We start from the raw sequence: 18,774 nt of genomic DNA, 5'->3' as shown, positions 1-18,774 counted from the left end.
TTCGCTTTTTGTTTTTGTTTTGTTTTGTTCTTTGCACCAACTGTGGTCCACCTCGGCAAACGTTCATGTGGGCTGACATGAGTGTGCGTATTTCTGCTCTTGGTGGAGCAGTCAATAAAAGCAATGAGGTCAGCATGTTTTCCATGTCTGTTCTGCATGCGCCTGTGTTCTTCATGACATGTCCTGTCTTCTTTTTTTCTTTTCTCTTCTGTTCCAACGTTACCAATTAGCAAGAAAGAAGGTTCACGTTCCCCACAATTGTGAACTTATTTTTAATTTTGCATTAGTTTCTGTCTTGTATACTTTAGTATCTTTTATGAGGTGAGCATACTTTTGAGATTTTTAGAACTTATGGAGAATTTCCCTTTTATTTTGTGTAATGTTCTTCCTCTCTTTGTGATACCACTGCTTAATCTGAAAGCTGCTTCTGTTTGCAGCAATTAGCATGTCCACCTCTCATTTGATAGGATTAGAATGATACCGTTTTGTGTTCTTTCATTTTTTAACCATTAATCTGTTTCGTATTTAGGGTAAATTTCTTGCATGTAAGTCTAGTTGGCTCTTACTTTTTGAGTCAGCCTGACAACCTCTCTTTCTAGCTCTGTTTCAACTACGGAGACAATTACTGCTTCACTTGAATGTGGGCCTGCAAGTGTATAACCTGCTTTTGATTTGCCCATTTGGTTTTGTTCCGTTTCTATCTTATATTGTTTAATTTATTGTTTTCAAGACTCTCCATGACTTTTACTATGCCTACAGAATTCATAACTTGTGTGTCTAATTGGTCAAAGGAGAGTCTATTTTTGGATAATATGGTACACATTTGTGTAGAACATTAAAATAACATATCATGTTTCCAACTTCTTGTTCCTAAGATGATATTATCATTTACAAAACGTAGCAGGAGAGGGGGCCCTCGGACCCTCTTTGACCCTGATGACTCCCTTTGGAGCCTGTTCCCCAAACTGGGCTGCCTTGTCTGGTCTCACTGGGAGAGGATGTGCCTAGCTGTGCAGTGGCTTAATGCAGAACAGGTTGGTGCCCATGGGGAACCTCCCCCTTCTCCTAGGAGAAAGAGAGGGGAGGACAAGGGGAGTGGAGGAAGAAGTGTTTGAAGGGGGACTGGGAGGAGGGGAGTGGGGGCTGTGATCAGGATTTAAAGTGAATAAATAAATAAATAAATGTTTAAAATGTTACAGCAACAGAATAAAAAAGACAAAAAGTATCTTTTATTATGAGAAATATTGAGACATTTAAATATTATAATAAAAATTGTATTAGCATTACCAATGTCCTTAGTAATCCAAAGTGGTAACATGGATTTTATCATCTGCACTTAATTCTTTTCCAGAAATTTTCATTTCCTTGTATAAATTATATTTCTTTCTAAAATTGTATTTATTTTACTTTTGAAAGATCCTCCTCAAACATAGAATTGTAGGCTCCCTTCCTTGTTTCCTTTCTTCCTTCTTTCTCTCTCTCTCTTTCTTTCTTTCTTTCTTTCTTTCTTTCTTTTTTCCTTTCTTCCTTCCTTCCTTCCTTTGAAATTTCAGGACTTAAAAGATGGCATTCCATTGTCAAGTAACTTAAATACATTTTTGTACAAAGTCTGCTGTAATTCTTTCTTTAACTCTTCTTGATGTATCTTCTAGCTACTTTAATATTTTCTTTGTTGTTGTGAAGTTTAAATATGCAACTTTATCTTGTAACTTAAAAAATATGCATGAGGTTTCTATATGTGTGACTTACTGGCTGCCCTTAATTTTGGAAAATTCTCAGGTTTTATTCTATATTTTTAGTAATTCCTGTTACTGACTGGTCTTCTTCTTCGCTCTGAGTCTACCAATGGGCCCACCAAATGCAGCCTTCATATGTGTACTAACGTGTTCCATTTCACACATTTCTACTTTCCTCTTTTTTTTCATTTCTATTTTCTACTGGTTTCCTTATTACTCTTCACCTTTACCATACTTTGTCCACTGACTTTTAAGCATTGATCATAATTACGTAAAATTCCTTTTCATATAGTTAAACTTCTATATCAAATTTGGACTCATTTCTATTGTTTGGCTTATATGCTGGTAACATTTTTTTTCCTTTTTCCACATATGCAAAAGCTTTAAGTTATTGTTAAAAACCTGGCTTCCTGTACTGTGCAGTGCATACTGCGGTGAAGTAAATAGAACTCTTAAAATGGAAATGAGCACATCTTATTTCCATGAGGCTTTTAGTGGGGATCCTAGTCGATGTAGTTAGGACTAGTCACGGTGTTCAGTGCGTCTTTGACGGCATTCAGGGAGCTGTGGCCTTCATCTTCCTCAGAGGGGTTGGAACTCTGCTCCATCTCAACACTGAATCTTTCATTCATACTTCAGAGACAATCTCTAAGTCTTCCCAACACTCCTGGCAGCAGTCACTGTTGTTTGTACTCACATCATGTTAGACTGATATTGAACGGGAGTATACTAATTAGCTAGTTTTTCATCATCATGTCAAAAATAACTGGACTCCACAGCTAAAGAGCATTTGACCCACAGGGTTAGAGGATTCAGTCATGGCGTGAAAGTGCAGTGGAGAAACTTAGTTACATCATGACGGGCCCGAAAGCAGAGAGAAGAATGCTGATCTTTACTGGCTTTTTCTTTGCCCCCACTTTCATTTAGTAGGGGCCCCCATCCACTAGCACAGTGCCACCCTCACTCAGAGTGGCTCTTCCTCCTTCAGGTAGTTTTCTCTGGAAAAGCAGTCACTAACACACCCGGAAATATGTTTCCCAGGTGACTCTAACCAGAGCCAAGTCCACACTGAAGAGTGACCATCACAGTGGGCAAGGAGATTGTTCTTTTCTATGCTAACTAAACTGAAGCTTTGTGTAGGCTGTGCATGTGTGGTGTGGCGGGGGGTCCTCAGGAGTGTGCTCTCCTCAGTGTCCTGTGCCCTTCTGCATGTGTAGCTCTGTGCTCAGCCTGTAACCCTTCCTCTCCCAGGAAAAGAAGTTCATAATCCATTCTTCTCTTCTGGAACCAGAACACTAAGGTTGATGATGGTCCTCACCACCAGCGCTGTAGCTTAAGGCTTCTGCTTTGTGTCTTCCCTCATCGTGGGTGCTTCTCCTTTCTCCACCCCACACCCACAGGGATAGCTTTCTGGAGCTTCTCCAATGTATGTTTATTCTAGTCAGAGAAAAGACAATAAAAATGGGAGCAAATGTCCTCTGTATCTGTTTCTGAAGAAGCTGCACACTGCCTCTCTAGGTCTGTCCTCCTCAGTCTCCACGGATTTATTAATAATTGTGGTGAAATTTGGTATTTGTGTTTGGCTACATTTGCCTGAAACAAATGCCAGCTTCCCATCTTTCCTGAAAGTCTTTGAATCACATTAGGTTTGAGGCTGGTAAGTTTCCCAATGACCTTAGCTTGTTCATGAATTTTACAAATGATGAACTTGAGGTGTGTCCAGCTTTTTTGTTTGTTCATCAGGAGGGTGAGTAGCGGCCTCTCAATCTCTTTATGTCCCAAGCAGAAAGTGGAAATAGCTTGCTTCTCCTTCTACCACTCAAAATTTTGGGCTTCTGGTTGTAAATATTTTAGAATTCTCCCTCCACTTTTGTTTTGTTTTGTTTTGTTTTTGTTTTTTGAAGCAGGGTTTCTCTGTGTAGCCTTGGCTGTCCTAGACATGTTTTGAGGCATAGACCAGGCTCTAACTCACAGCCATCAGCCTAACTCTGCCTCCCTGAGTGCTGGGATTAAAGGCACTCAGCTTCTCCCTCTGTTCTTGACTGAGTATTATGACCCTTCAACCTTTATGGCCATGTTTTTCTTTTGATAGGCAGAACCATGTTGGCATTTATTGATATTTTTTTCAGTCTTTTCACTTATAAAATATTTCAGAATTATTACAAGAGATGTCTCTTGTAAATCACACAGGGCAAATGAGCAGCATCTGCCCTTGTTTGGATGACAGAGTTGAAACAGGGAGATGTCACCATTTGTCTAGGATCAAGGCAAAGCCATCTTAAAATGTTGAAAGCTAATGTGTTAGTTATCTTAAAGTACCTGATCTGACATTTCATTGGGGCAAAACTGCTGGAACATTCTCTCCAAGAACCACGGGAAGAAATCACGTGTCATTGGAATAGTTACAAGAGTAACTTTTAATGTATTGTGAATGTTAAATTTAAACCGAACCCAAATAAATTTTCTTTTTGGTTTCTAGAGAAATCATTATTGGTTCCAGCGTTTGCGGTGATATTGTCCTGAGAGCAGGGCAGGCTGTGGGGGATGGAGAAGAGCTTCGGTTCCTTCTTACCTTTTAAGCTTACTAGGCAACAGATGAATAAATCGTGCCAAGAGGGGCCAGCGGGGAAGAAATAGGCTTTCATGCTGGGCTAAAAACCAGCTTCTTTACTTTCCCTGGGGGAGTCTCTCCCATCAACGCCATGGCCTTCTCTGCCATCAGGGCATCTCAGTTCCTGCAGCCCTCTGCTGAACCACCTTGGATTCCAGGCCCTGTGCTTCCTTCTGTTGGTTTGACCTTGAGCTTCTTTGTCTTCTGTTTCTCAGTGTCTAACTAAGAGCACATTTAGACCAAATCATGTTCACAGCAGAGAGAACTGGTACTGCAAACTAGGGACTGATAGAAACAAAGGAAGGCGGTGAAAATTTTCAAACATCCAAGATCAACAATTATCTTCTAATGCATTTTTAAAGGTTTTGGTTTTAAACAAAGTGAAAAAAAAAGAAAAAAGAAAAAGGATGAAACAAGAAGACAAGCCGTTGTTACCTTTACATTAAATATTCTGTCTTTGCTCTTAGGCTCAGCAAGGACTACAACCTGGACAAAATCACAGTAGAAGATGTAACACAGATGTAACTGAGTGGAACACAGACCTGTAATTCCACATTGGAGAGGACAATCAAGAGTTCAAGGTCACTCTCAGCTATGTAACTCATTTGAGGCCAGACTGGTCTGTATGAGTTTCTATTTCAAGCATACCCACAACACACACACACACATACACGAGAGAGAGAGAGACCCCTTACCAAAAAAGTGTCACATGGCAAGGTGTACAGGGTCACAGAGGTTTTTCTGAACTCAGCTGTCAGAAACTTTGCTAAGACATCATTTTCCTATGGCACACTGAGAGCAAACTGCCAGTAAGACTACTAAAAAGGCAGTGAGATTGGCATAGGGTCCTTGCGTGTGACACCAGACTCATTTTGAGTAGGTGCATGGGTTTGTGTTGACACAAAGCAAAACAGAAAGATACAAGAATGATTTGACATTAATGGATTTGTGGGTCATAGACCAAGAATAAAAGAACGGTTCAAAAGTTCTGATGTGAAGGACTGGAGAGGAGGCTCAGTTTGGTAAAGCACTTGCTGCATTAGGATGTGGGCCTGAGTTTGAGTCCAGAACCCACAAAGAAATCCATGTGTGGTAACATGTGTCTGTAGTCCTAGGGCTGGGCAAGTGGAGACAAGAGGACTCCTGGAGTCGGATGAACACACACACACACACACACACACACACACACACACACAGGAATGCACACATGAGTGAAGGCACACACAAAAGTGTATACCTGGATTTCATGTCAGTGAGCTCCAGGCTCTGTGTAATTATGAGGAATATATCTTAGTTACTTTTCTATTACTGTAATATTACAACATGATAGAGGCAACTTACAGAAGAAAGAGTTTATTGGGGGCTTACAATTCCAGAGAGTTAGAGTCTATGGCTGTCATGGCAGAGGGCGTGACAGTAGGCAAGCAGGCACGGCACTAGAATTATAGCTGAGAGCTTACATCTTTATCCACAATCATGAAGCATAGCATATTGTCTCTGTCTGTCTGTCTGTCTATCTGTCTGTGTCTATGAGTGTGTGTGTCATTCTTCGTCCACTGGGAACCTGGATTTCAGTGGGAGGAGGCCTGGAACTCAACTTCCGTAAGGGGTTCCCTTTCTCTCAGGAGCGCCTAGAGCACTTTAAGGAGAGACCCTCAAGATAGGCTGGGGTGTGGAAAAGTTTTCCATGGAATGCTACAGTTTAGCTCTTTTAGAAAGAGATGGCCAGTGTCAGTGGAAACGCCTTGTTCCACTTGTTCCTCCTTGTGCCTGTGGAGTTACAGCTCTTGATTAAACTGCTGTGCTGAGCATTGCAGAGGTGTGGGAGGAAGCACAGGCCTGCTCCGCTTGCAGCTGAAACACAAGCCCAGGCCCAGCGGACTGGAGCAGGTCCAATAAGATGCAGACCCAGTCTGGAAGATGGGCAATGGCTGCCAAGATGGCTTCCTAGCCAGTGAATGAAAGCCACAGGCAGTCCAGAAGCATTTCTAGACTGGTTTTCTTATCAGGAAAGGGTCCAACCTGTAATTTGCCTTAAGGGCTATTGTTCTCTGTGAAATACTGAAGCCTCAAGGGCTTTACTCCATCTGCTTTGGTTTGTCTATTGGTGCCATTTTGTTTCTCTCATGTTGTGGCTGTCATGTTGATGAGACTTTATGTGTATAGCACCTGACAATCTCAAAGGACACAAACTCATAGAAAACTCTATGATCCTCTGGCTCTTAAAATCTTTCTGCCCCCCTCTTCTTCAATGTTTCTTGAGCCTTAGGTGATGGAATGTTTTGTATCTGCATTTTGATAGTTTGTTGAAACAGTAGCTTTTATTTAGGCCATATGTTAAAGTAACTTTTATTCACCTGGTCTAATTGTTGTCTCCCAGGCTTAAAGTCTCCATCTTCTAACCTAGGCTTAGTCCTGGAAACTTCCAGCCTTCATACAATCTAATCCAGGCCTAGAATGCTTTCAGCCTCTGAGACTTGCTGATAAATAAGCTCAACCTTTCTAGCTTTTTATGAGCTCTGACTGGCTGGTTCAACTCAGCTGGTCTGGCTCAAACTCCTCTCCAAGCTGACTGATTCAAACTGGCTTCTCTCACTTCTGACTGAATTGCTCTGCTTAGCCTCACCCTAACTTTGGCAGCGTGTTCTAATCTTCTGACTCCTTATTCTCTGCCTCCTTCTGTCTTCAGCTGTGTCTAGCTGTTCTCTCTCTGCAACATATCTCTGTACAACTGTAAAACTGCCTCTTCCCTCTCTCCCTCTACACTGCTCTTTTGGTCCTTATTTTCTTGTCTCATCTGGTGAGAGTTTGGTGTCTCCTATTTCTGGCTCATTCTGTCAAATCTATCTCTGATTCATCACTTTTTCTGCACTCAACTAGACATCACTTGCAAATTTTGGTGCTTCCTTCTACAAACTAGCTTTGCCTTCATTGTTTGGGATTAAAGGTATGTGCTAAAGGGCGTGTCTGTATCCCAACCAAAGGGATGTGTGGCATGTCTGCATTCCAGCTGGATCATGTAGACCTGGGTCTTCCAATGTGATCTCTTGCCCCAGCGGCCATGTTCTGAATTAAAAGTCCTCTGCAGCTTGTGGTTTTCTGTAGTGGTTTACATTTGTTACAAAGAGAAGTTTCCTTGGTGAGGGGTGAAGACTACAGTTCTGTGGATACAAGGGCAAATGTTTAGATTGTTGTTAGGGATTGTGCTGATTTAGTAAAGTTGTGGTTGTAGGCTCCTCTCCAGTACCCATGACTTCATGACTCCATAGTACTGAGTAGTTAGCTAGATTTTTCAGTACCAGGCATGTAGCCTTCCTCTTGCTTGGTGGATATTAAATCCACCTAGAGAACTCTTAGTTAGCTGAGGCATGCCTGACATTACTGCACCCTTACTGTTATTGTGCAGTCAATAATGTTCATAGGTGTCATATCTGGAAGAAACTCTTGGTTGCCTCATTCCTTGGAAGATTGCATGGTACAATAGTTTCCATGATATCATGAAAACTATTCCTCAGGGAGAAGGCATTCAGGTAAGTTTCACCTCAGGGAGCCCTTGGCTCTGTGTCTGAAGGGCATGGTATCTTTAGCAACAGGGACTTAACTCTCAAGGTCAACATCAATGGTCTGTATGTTTGGGAGTGTCTTGGACAGCTCTGACCAGCTCATCAGAAGGCTCCTCGTGTCTGGTATTATGGCTTTGTTAGGTGGTCTTTGGCTCTTACAGGCATTAGAAGCCTAAATGAGAAAAGTTCATTAAAACTAAATATATTTACCTATTCACAGAATTATGTGTATTACAGGCTTTTTTTTTAAACAGGCAATAGTTTGATTCTTTATGGCTTTTTACACGTTCATATTGTTATTTGTAAAATTACATTTAGATGGAGGCAAAAGTAAAACTATCAGATGATAGATTATCAGTAGTGCTAGAAGAGAGCATGGGGATTTTATTAGAGAAAGCAGGATGTCTGTCTCCTGTACTCTTACTGTAGTGGTGCTTTTGTCAGTCAATACATATATTAAAATTCATAAAAGAGAATTTTACCTAAAAAAATCACTTCGGGTCTCATAAGTTAAACAATAATTTTTCAAAATAAAATACAAAATTATCTCTTTTTTTGAGATTTTGGTTTTTGAGACAAGATATCATTGCATAGCTTATTCACCCTGGACTTATGACCCTCTTTTCTCAGCCTCTTGAGTGCCAGAGTTACAGATGTGGGGCCACAGCTGGCTTTTGACTTTATTCCACAGTATTCCCATCCAGAGCTAGAGGCATCAATGACCGAGCGAGGACTGTGTCATCGCTCACTGAGTCCTGCCTGGCTCCACAGGAAGGTTACTGGACCTCAGGGTACTGTCAAGTAAAAGGCAAAATTCTCTTTTACATTTATTTATCCATTTACTGTGTGTGTGTGTGTGTGTGTGTGTGTGTGTGTGTGTGTATGCGTGTGCATATGCCATGACATACATTTGGAGGTCAGAGGACAGCTTTCAAGAGTTGGTTCTCTCCTTCCACTGTGTGGTGCTGGGCTCCAAACTCAAGTTGTCAGGATAGCAACAAGTGCCTTTACCTGCTGACCCATTCTGCTGGGCCCCTCGACAAAAGGCGTTAGGTGAGTAACCAGCTGTTGCTGGCCCACCTATAAAATCCTGTAAAACGTCTCAGGGACATTTGTCTCCCATTATTCATACTGACCTCAAACATTTAAGGTGTATCCAACACTTATTTCTCACTGTAAGGCAGGCTGACTGCATGGAGTGGACGCTGCCCACTGTGGGGTATCTGTGCGTTATCATGGCCTGCTCTCGTCCTTCATGTGAAATCTGTGCTTCTCCATCATTTTGACCAAGATCACCTCTCAAACTCGGTACAGATCTTTAAACATCACCTTCCTATCTCTCCACTTCCTTAATTTTTATGTCTTTCTGGAGTACCCTTTCCCCCTTGGATTTTCCTCGAGTATACATGTGTAGTAAGCAGATGAGTAATATGCTGCTGGCCGAGGTCAAGAGGAGATTGCGGTCTGATTTCTAATGGACTTCTGCCATGCCCAAAGCTCAGAGAAATCCACTCAAGGCCAGGACAGGGCAGCTTTTCCTTTTGCCTCTCACTCCCAAGGACAGGATTTTGGGTCATGCGGGCCACATGAGTCCCTTCCAGCATTCACTATGTCCTTCTAAATCCTAATAGCATGTCTGTTGAAACTGCCCAGCATGAACTCATGAAGATCTTCCATAAAGTGGTTTTTAGGACAATACTGTCCCTGTCTCTTCCTGGGACTGGCCCCAGGGTTTCTGCACCAAGCACAGTCTTGCAGACTAGGTCCAGCATGCGCTGACACCACGAAGGCACTGCAAACATCAGTACGCCTTACCTTGTCTCATCGGAGCTCCCTATTACCTTAAACATATTTATTAATTGCTGACTTGCGTCCATTACTGTATTAAATTCAGGACAAAGAACCATTTAAGAGCCTCCAGAGGGCTTGCCCAACCTCGTCACCACAAACATTTCCTAAGGGATCCACTTCAGAGTATGTATTGTGTGTATTTAAGGAGGAGCAGCCTCAGCCACGAAACTACATTTAACATAAAAAGGATCCTGGGCCACCATGGGAAAACACATGCAACATCTCCTTAATTTTCCCTAGCGAAGTGTTGCTGGTGGTTCCATGGTTCTTTCCCCTGGAGAAAATCATGGACAGACCTGTCACATTCCAGAAGTTTTGGACAAACTTGCGCCGTAGCCTTTGGCTAACAGAGTCTGAGTGCTAAGCTGAAGGGCGGTGCTTTTCCATCATCACAGGAAAGCACCAAAACAGCTGAGCTGACACAGAGGCTCCAGTCGTGGTCACGTACTCCTCAGCTTAAACTACTGCCCAAATCAATTTTGCAGCCTTATCTCCAAGTTGCTTTCAACCGGATCTGGAGGTTTCCCTTCAGTTAGAATATCACCCCCTCCATTGGAATCTTTATTACATCACACTAATCTAATTTAAATGCATTTTTACTGTACTTGGCTTAATGAATGTGGAATGTGTCACTATGAAATTGCATCATTAATTTGATAAATAGTACTTGAAGGTATAATTTTTTCCAGCATTGCAGACTAATGAAGCTAAAATACATATATAATAAGAAGTGTAAATAATAAATTATTCTTAGAAGCAAAAAAATTAATTAGATCTTACCACAAATTGCATTTCAATGTCATTTCTCCCCAAACAACCGACTTTCAAACTGTTCAGAATACCATTGTGAAGCTTGGCAAGTTTCTCTAGTGACTACCTTTCCAACCAGGGAATCTGCTTTAAGAAACCGCTGTTGTTCAAAAGTCCTTTTAAGATGCCACTGTGGATCCCCTGTTGTCTTTTCTACTGGGCATTTAGAATATCTAGATGAATTAATCTTTTCTCTAAGTTTTGCAGTTTTATTTATTCATAAAAACTCCTGGAATCTTTTCAGATACAATATTGTGGACATGGGAGAGAGAGAGAGAGGATGAAAATGTGTAATGATGACAAATGATTCCCTTTCCACTGACTTCAGGAAAGTTGCTCCAGCAAGCTTGCTTTTCAGCAGAAACAAGTCCACCCCATCACCCAGAGGCTGAAGGATGCTTAGGTAGTGGAGAGGTCACACCCAGTTACCTTTCAGGTACATATGCTGTGGGTAGATAGGCTGGGGAGCAGCTGAAAAATACAGACACAGAACCCAGAGACCGGACAATGCTCCAAATGAGCATCCCTTCCTTGGGTGAAAAACAAGGAAATCGTGGTGCCTTTGCTTGGGTTCATCCCCAGAGTGCTGACTTTCTAGGCATACACACGAGCCAGGAATCCTCAGAACCATACTTAAACCCTTTGCTGAAGAGCTGCTAATGGTCAGTTGGCTTGGACATGCGAAAACTGCAAAACCTAAGATGCATGGCACCAGAGCAAGCACCTGGAGACGGAAGCCTTTGATTTTAGCATCTCGACTGTCATCACAGAGTAATCAAGCCTTTTAAATGTATCAGACGTGAGGAGATTTTAGTTTTCATTGTCAAGAGGATACTAAACAGCTCATTGTGGAAAAGTTCCAGAGAAAGGGGGAAAGAAGCTGCTGGAATTAGACTGAGCAGTATGGGGTCCAGCACCCCTCTTCTGGTCTCCAGGTCTGTGCAATCACAGACAACATGATCATGCTGCTCCTTCCTGTCCCGACATGGAACCGTGGGCCAAACAGCATCTTGGGCCTTATTTTCCATTCTTAGTGTGTAGTTTAACAAGCAATGTTTTCATTCCTTGTTATTTGATTTGAAGCCAAAATTCTGACGTGGTTATCAGTTTGGTTGCCAGATAATGCATTAAACCTTACTAGGGGTAAACATAATGATCTTCATTAAGCCTTTCAACGAACCACCTCCTGTTTCTTCAGGTCGAGGAAAGCATTGACAAGGAATACCATGGAAGCCTCTTGGAGCTATTTTCTTCTTGAAACCGGGGGAGGGAGACATGAGTGGTAGCTTTTAGGGGGCGAATGAAAGTTAGGTAAACATAAAAGGTTTTGTAAGATTTCCTTTCCTAATGGCAAAGTTTTCCAGCAATAAATCACCATTCAGTCAATACCATTACTTTTGGAGCATTATATCCCCTCATTAAAGCGCATAAACAATTATATTTATTGAAGGTAATGTACTGTGTAGTGCATTATAACGATGCTCATTAACATATGTAATCATCATTTGAATGGGCTTTACTACAAAGTAAACTGATAATGGCATGATTACACACTGGGTTATTAACTTTTCAGTCTTAGGATAATAAAAGGTGATATAAGCAACAAAAAGCACACGGGCATTGCCCCTCATCTGTGAGTTATGCCTTCTGAGGGATGCGCAGCTCAGGTACTCACACTCTGGAAGTATCTCTTCGTTGCCTATTGTCTCAGCAGGATGGTAAGCTTCAGTGTGGAGGAGAGTAAGGCGCTGTCTCAGGCCCAGTTCTGAAGTTAATTCCACCGGGGATCTGGTGAAATCTTTCTAACTCATACGGCGGCTGCGCACTCTGATGCCCCAGATGTGCCCCAGATGTGTACCCTAGACTCTGACAATATGGAGCTCCAAGAAAAAAATAGATGTCAGTCTTTGAAAACTGTGCCTTGGAAATTTCATTGTAGAGGCATTCTGTGTATGGGGAAACATGGAGAAAACCCTGAGTCAAAGGACAGTAAAAATGACAGCCAGGAAAGATAAAAGATAAGGAGATGAAAGCCGGGTGTGGTGACTCATGTTTGTATTTCCAGCACTTAGGGAGGGTGTGGCGGCAAGGACTATGAAGAATTTCAGGGCAGCCTAGGCTCCGACTGAGATCTCTCAAAGCAAAAGCACCAAAACCTCCAGGAGCTGGAGAGATGGCTCAACCGTTAGGAGAACTCTCAGGCTCGGTTTTCAGTACCCACACTGGATAGGTTAAAACTACCTGTCACCCAGCTCAGGAGGGTCTGATGCCCTCTTCTAGCCTCCAGACAGCTGCCTATATGTGGCACATGTGTGCATGCACGCGACAGCGTGTACACATGTGCACACAAACACCAATAAAATCTTTCAAAAAGCCGAACAACAATAAAAAGAATAAGAAACTGTTTGTTCTTAAAGGTACATAATATCTATGCCTACCTCGGAGTTCACTTCTCTTTTTATGTGAAGGTATCAGTGACGTGATGTGAAGGGCAGTTAAAAAAGCAGAAACGGTCTTTCTTCCAAAACTACCTACCAAAGCAGATAAATAGCTCCATATTAACAACATAAGAAATATACCCTGTATGAACTTCTAGACAGGTAACTAGACTTGAGGGCTACAGCTCCAAGGTTAATGTTTTTATTAAATCATATTCATGTTGGCACAATCCTTATTGTTATTATTATTTACACACGGTGAAATTTTATTTACTGCAGGGTAGAGCTGTAAGAAGTTTTCAATTGACTGACAGCTGCCTGTCAACTTCTGACTCAGGAGAGATTCAGGAACTCAGCCTGAAAAGCTCCAGGGACTCCGAGATGGTTAATGGCTGTCCATTAGCATGAGACCCAGTGGAGCCCAGTGGTGCCCCCGGAATCTGTTAAGTGGGAAACTCTTGCTGTAGAAGGTCACATATTCCCTATTGCCATCTGAGAGAAGTGGGAAAATTCAACTTGAAGCAAAGACTGGGGTGCTATAAGTTTACCTACTCAGGGAAATCACTCCGTGCAGTTTGGTGTTACCACGGGCCATGTTTTATTTATACTCTATACTGGATGTGAAATTGAATACTCTGCTATTTTTTTGGCAATGGAAACCTGCCTTTTCTCCCAAACTGGGCACAGCATCAATACAGCAGCTTGCAGCCTTTTTGACTATGCATTGCAGAGCGGCTTCTGTGCATTATATATTAAATCCGATATGCACTGTGAGTTTATATGCCACACACACTACATTTTTCTATATTGCGTTCTGCAATCTATCACATTAAGTGAAAGGGGTGATGGAGTGAGCCTCAGGTAATGTAAAGAAGATTGCTAACAGCTTGCACGCTGTGTTGAGAGGAGGCGGTATTTTTGCAGTCACCTCTGCGTATATTCTGAGTGAACACATGGAAAACTGACCACGTAGATGGTTCAGCACGCCTGGCAATGGAGTTAGCCACCTCTATCCCACTAAAATTACTTGCTTGCTCCAAGCTGCCTCATTAACCAAGCCAGAGATATTTCATGAACCAAATAGTTGTTTGGTTGTTTTTTTTTTTTTGTTTGTTTGGTTGGTTGGTTGTTTTTTTTCCAAACAGGAAACCAGAAAAGGGTGCTTGTCTGTTTGTCTGTTAAAGGAAAAGCCAGCCCCAACAAAAGCCACCAATCCAGCCTAGAAAAGGGCAGAGGAACCTTGGACAAGCACTCAGCCATTTCCACCTTGACGCATTCGTCTACGCCTGGAATGCTTTGGTCTAACATGCCATGGAAGTCTTCGCCGTCATCTTCTCTGCATTTGCAGTCACCCAGGGAATAAACCCTTAGGGTGTGTCTGCGAGGGAGTTTCTGGAGGAGCCGGACGGGAGAGGGAAGGCCCACTCTTGAGTGTGGGCTACGCTATCACACAGGGTCACGTCTCCGACTGAATGAAATGAGAATGCCAGCTGATCGCCCCGCTTATTTCTGTCTGTCCTGTGGCTGACGTGACAGCTGCCCCACGCCCCTGCTGCTGCACCCCGCGCTCACTGTGAGGGCGTACACACACAAACCGTGAGCTGAAAGACCCTCCTTCCCTCACTTTCAGTAGTAGTTAGTGTGTGTGTGTGTGTGTGTGTGTGTGTGTGTGTGTACGTGTGTGTGTGTGTGCTCACCTGAAAAACACATCTCAAACAGCCTGTATGAAAGAATGCTAAACCCACGACTGCCAACTCATGAAGGGAGAAGTGCCGACTGCCCTCTTTGAAATAAAAGTATATTTCCTCTTGCCTTGATTTCCTCCAATCAGGAGTGTGTTACCTGCCTTAGGAAAAGTTTTCCTTGGTTTGTTTTTGTTTGTTTGTTTTTGAACTTCCTGTGGTGAGGAGATTCCTCCAAACTGTGATGTTACCCTTCAGCATGTTTATGACATACTAGAACCCCACTGGGCAGTTTCTCTTCTGTGACAGCTACACAGCTTTGCTTGCTTATTGACATAAAGGTGGAAACACGTTCCTGCTACCTAAAAGCTAGGTGTGTGAGGGCCTGTCAGCCACCATGGGTTCCCCGACCCTCACTCTTTTCGAAGAGGAAACCTGCTCTTAGACACTCATGATTAGGTGTCCTGTCTCCTTGCCAATGCACAATCTGTTTCTGAGTGTGGCAAGTATTCACGTGGGCGAAGAGTCTTTGCTCCAAGTATCAGTGGAGACAGACACCGCTGAAGGTGTGCCTAATCACTCATTGTTTCTATTCTTCCAGCACTGATCCGCTTCACACGGTGAGGGGATTGTAGCTTTTGTGCAAAGAGACATTTGGCCTTGAGTATCTGGCTTTACAATACATCTCTGGTGCAATATTATCAGGTGACATCAATTCATCCCAGAGCATTTTACAGCTTAACAGAAGGTTCTGATTTCCTGGTGGATTCTTAATTGATTCTGAATTCTTTAGCATTCAACTTACCTCGTGATGACTTATAAGGTTTAATACAGGAAATATTAAGTTTAAACAATGAAGGCCCAGAAGGGATACTTTTGTGGACTGTCAAAGATATTTTTCATTCGCAGATGGAAACGTCTAGCTACTTAAGCCAACTTGGGTTTTGTTTGAGGCCACCTTATGGATTTTCCCATCCTCCCCTGAGGAAGAGGATCCAAACTGTCCATGATCCTTCTTGTCCCCTGCTCAGTGATGTATGGAGTGACAACGATGAGGCCGGGAAAGGTAACAAGAGTTATTTCCAGCTTTCTTCCACCATGGGGAAAGCAGCCAAAAGTCAAATTTCTAAAGATGCAGGCAAGAAACAGCCTCGCTGGCCAGCGAGGAGAGGACCAGGGGCTGCATTTGGGGTGAGTCTGCCACCTGATTTGCTATCAGAATTATTTTCTCATATAGCAGCAGCTCGTGCAAACCTTCCTGGCCTCTAGAAGGAGCAATATAAGCAAGAAAAGGGTACACAGGGGCTACCCTAAAAATAACCCCATAGGGCCAGCTCTTGCTTCCACTCACCAGGAAGGACTGAGGACAGCCTGTGTCTCTAAATGCCCACCTATGGGCAGGAAGGACAGTGAGATACCACCCCTTCCTTCCAGTCAGAAGCAACTGCCTTGCTTCTCAGGCAGGTGGACAGTTGAGAGCTCGGTTTTCTAGTCACACAGAGGAAGAAATGACTTAGTCGAAAAGTCATTCGTTCTTTAGTTAGTAAAATTAAAGATCCTTCAGAGCCATCACAATTTAGAATTCGCTGCAAGGACCTCTGTGTTTCTCCGAGTGAGGAGTGATGACAAGAGTTGACACACCCTGGTGGTGACCAAGGGGACAGCCCTCTGTGTGGGACTCTAAAAGCCAGACATGGTTCATTTGACTTTCGTTTTGTGCTCCCCCCAGTCCACACAGAGGCAAGGTTTCCCAGCACATAACCTTCTACCATTTTTTTTAAATATCTACACAAGTTATGAATTCAGCAGCTGTCAGAGACGCCTGGAAAAGCCCAGGCGTTTGATAGTGAAGGTGCTATTAGGCTGGGAACACACCAGGGTGGCCACAGATGGCTCATTTCCACAATGGACCTGAGGTTGGAAAAAAAATACTTGTTTTGCCTGCAGCATAAACAAGACATATTCTCCTTCAGTAAGTAGAACTGGCTTTGCAGAGACACAGCTCTAATCTGCCTCACTAAGTCCTGACATGAAACTCTGTCTCTCTCTCTGTCTCCCACGCACGCGCGCACACACACACACTCCTGGAGATGTACCCATGACAAAGATGCGAGACTGAGACCATTGCCTCTGGGGCTTGACATTACAACAGTGCTTCCCATGGGAGCCATAGAAGAGTTTTAAAAACTGCTGCTATTTTATTGTGGAAGAAACACATGTTCATTCTGAAAATTTGCCACCTAGTGAAAATTTCACTCATGGATATTCACATACTCGGAGATCATATTGTATATTATATTATGAGGATAAACAAAACCATGCCAAAAATCATTACATAAAATGAAATATATTAATAAAAGCATAGTCTATAAATAAGTACATAGATATGCATATAAATTTATGTGAACACATACATTTCTCTATATACATATTTATATTTTATACACTATAATCATGTGCATGTAATTTGTAAATCTATCTAAATAGTTTGTATGTAGTTGAGCATTGTTACATGTATATATGCGCAGTATCATATCTCATTTTTTATTGAATAGTATATTTAAAGAGTAATTTCCTATGTAATCACACTCACCAAACATCTTTAATGACCACATATTATTTAATCAGGCTTATATAACATATTTATTTTCTCAAGCCACCCACTACTATAGATCTCAAAAAAAAAATCTGTTTCCAGGTTTGTTTGTTTGTTTATTTGTTTTTGCTTTTCTTTAGATATATTCGCTGAAGATAAGAACTCTTTTTGTTAGGCAGATAACAATATTCATCTGTAAATGGACCAATGTGCTACAAAGATTGTAACTTCATAGGTTTTCATCCTTCCTGGGATGTGTGTATCCCAATAAGCTCAAAGACAGAGCTGTTAAACCCAAGATGTCATTGTCAGAACTCTTGGCTCTCACAAGCTCTTGGCCTGACTTATTAAAAATGCAGCATGAATTATCACTAGGAACACAGGACAGAAATCTGCCCTCCAAAATCTTTTAGGCTGGAGAATTGGTCCAGTGAACTACTCATGCATGTGGACCCAAATTTGGCTCCCTGCCTCCATGTAAAAGCCCCTATAAGAGCACCTTTTCAGCCCTGGCCAAGGGGCAGGGGAAATGGGTGGATCCTGGGGCATCTCTAGGTAGGCCCGGCTGAAATGTGAGGGCCAGGTTAAGTGAGAGACACTGCCTCAGAAAATAAGGTAGAGAGCGATAGAGAAAATTCCTGAAATAAATCAACCTCTGGCCTCTCCATGTGCATATACAAAATAACTCATGCACAGAAACACACACACACACACACACCTCTTCTAGCTGACAATTCTAACCACAATGATTATGGAGATCTTAGAAGACTGCTTACTCCTGCTTACTCCCATCCACCATTGTTGGACTGGAGCTGGGGCTCAGTGAATGAAAGCACTAACTACACTCCCAGAAGACCTAGCTTGATGCTCAGCACCCAGGCGGGAACTAACAATCAGTGAGTAACTCCAGTCCCAGGGAATGCATCTCAAACTCGCCCTCTGGTCCTCCAGTCTTCTGGTCTTCAGGGCCTGCATACATGTTGCTTATAAACATGCATGTAGACCTAACACAAATGCACATAAAATAAAAAAATTAAATTTCAATGTTTGTACAAACACCGTCTTTCCGTGGACTTATGATTCTATTCATTGCCTTTTAATGTTACCGTTTCCTGAACCCTCTCCCTGTCTCACTATTCACAGAGGTGAACAACTTTCCTAGAGGAACAGAGGAAGGTCCCTTGTTCTGATTCAACTCAAGGAGAGTTGATGCCTCTCACATCTTCTTCCATCTCCTACCCACACCTAAGTCTCCTCTGAGATGTACAACAATTTGAAAATTGGGACGGACTACATATATGTGTTTGCTGTTCATCATGAGGTTACTTTTTTTTTTTAATTTTGTGCAACAAAAATCCATCTTGTGTGTAAACCCTCTACCAGGCAGGTCTGCTCTTCACTGAGGACACTAAAGCTCTGAGCAGGTAGGAGCTCGAGTTTCCTGTGGATCAGCAGAGTGTAGGCTGGAACCCCTCCAATTTAACCCC

This window comes from Meriones unguiculatus, chromosome 2 (assembly GCF_030254825.1).
Source record: "Meriones unguiculatus strain TT.TT164.6M chromosome 2, Bangor_MerUng_6.1, whole genome shotgun sequence".
Classification (NCBI taxonomy): Eukaryota; Metazoa; Chordata; class Mammalia; order Rodentia; family Muridae; genus Meriones; species Meriones unguiculatus.
Note: the sequence above shows the minus strand (reverse complement) of the source record.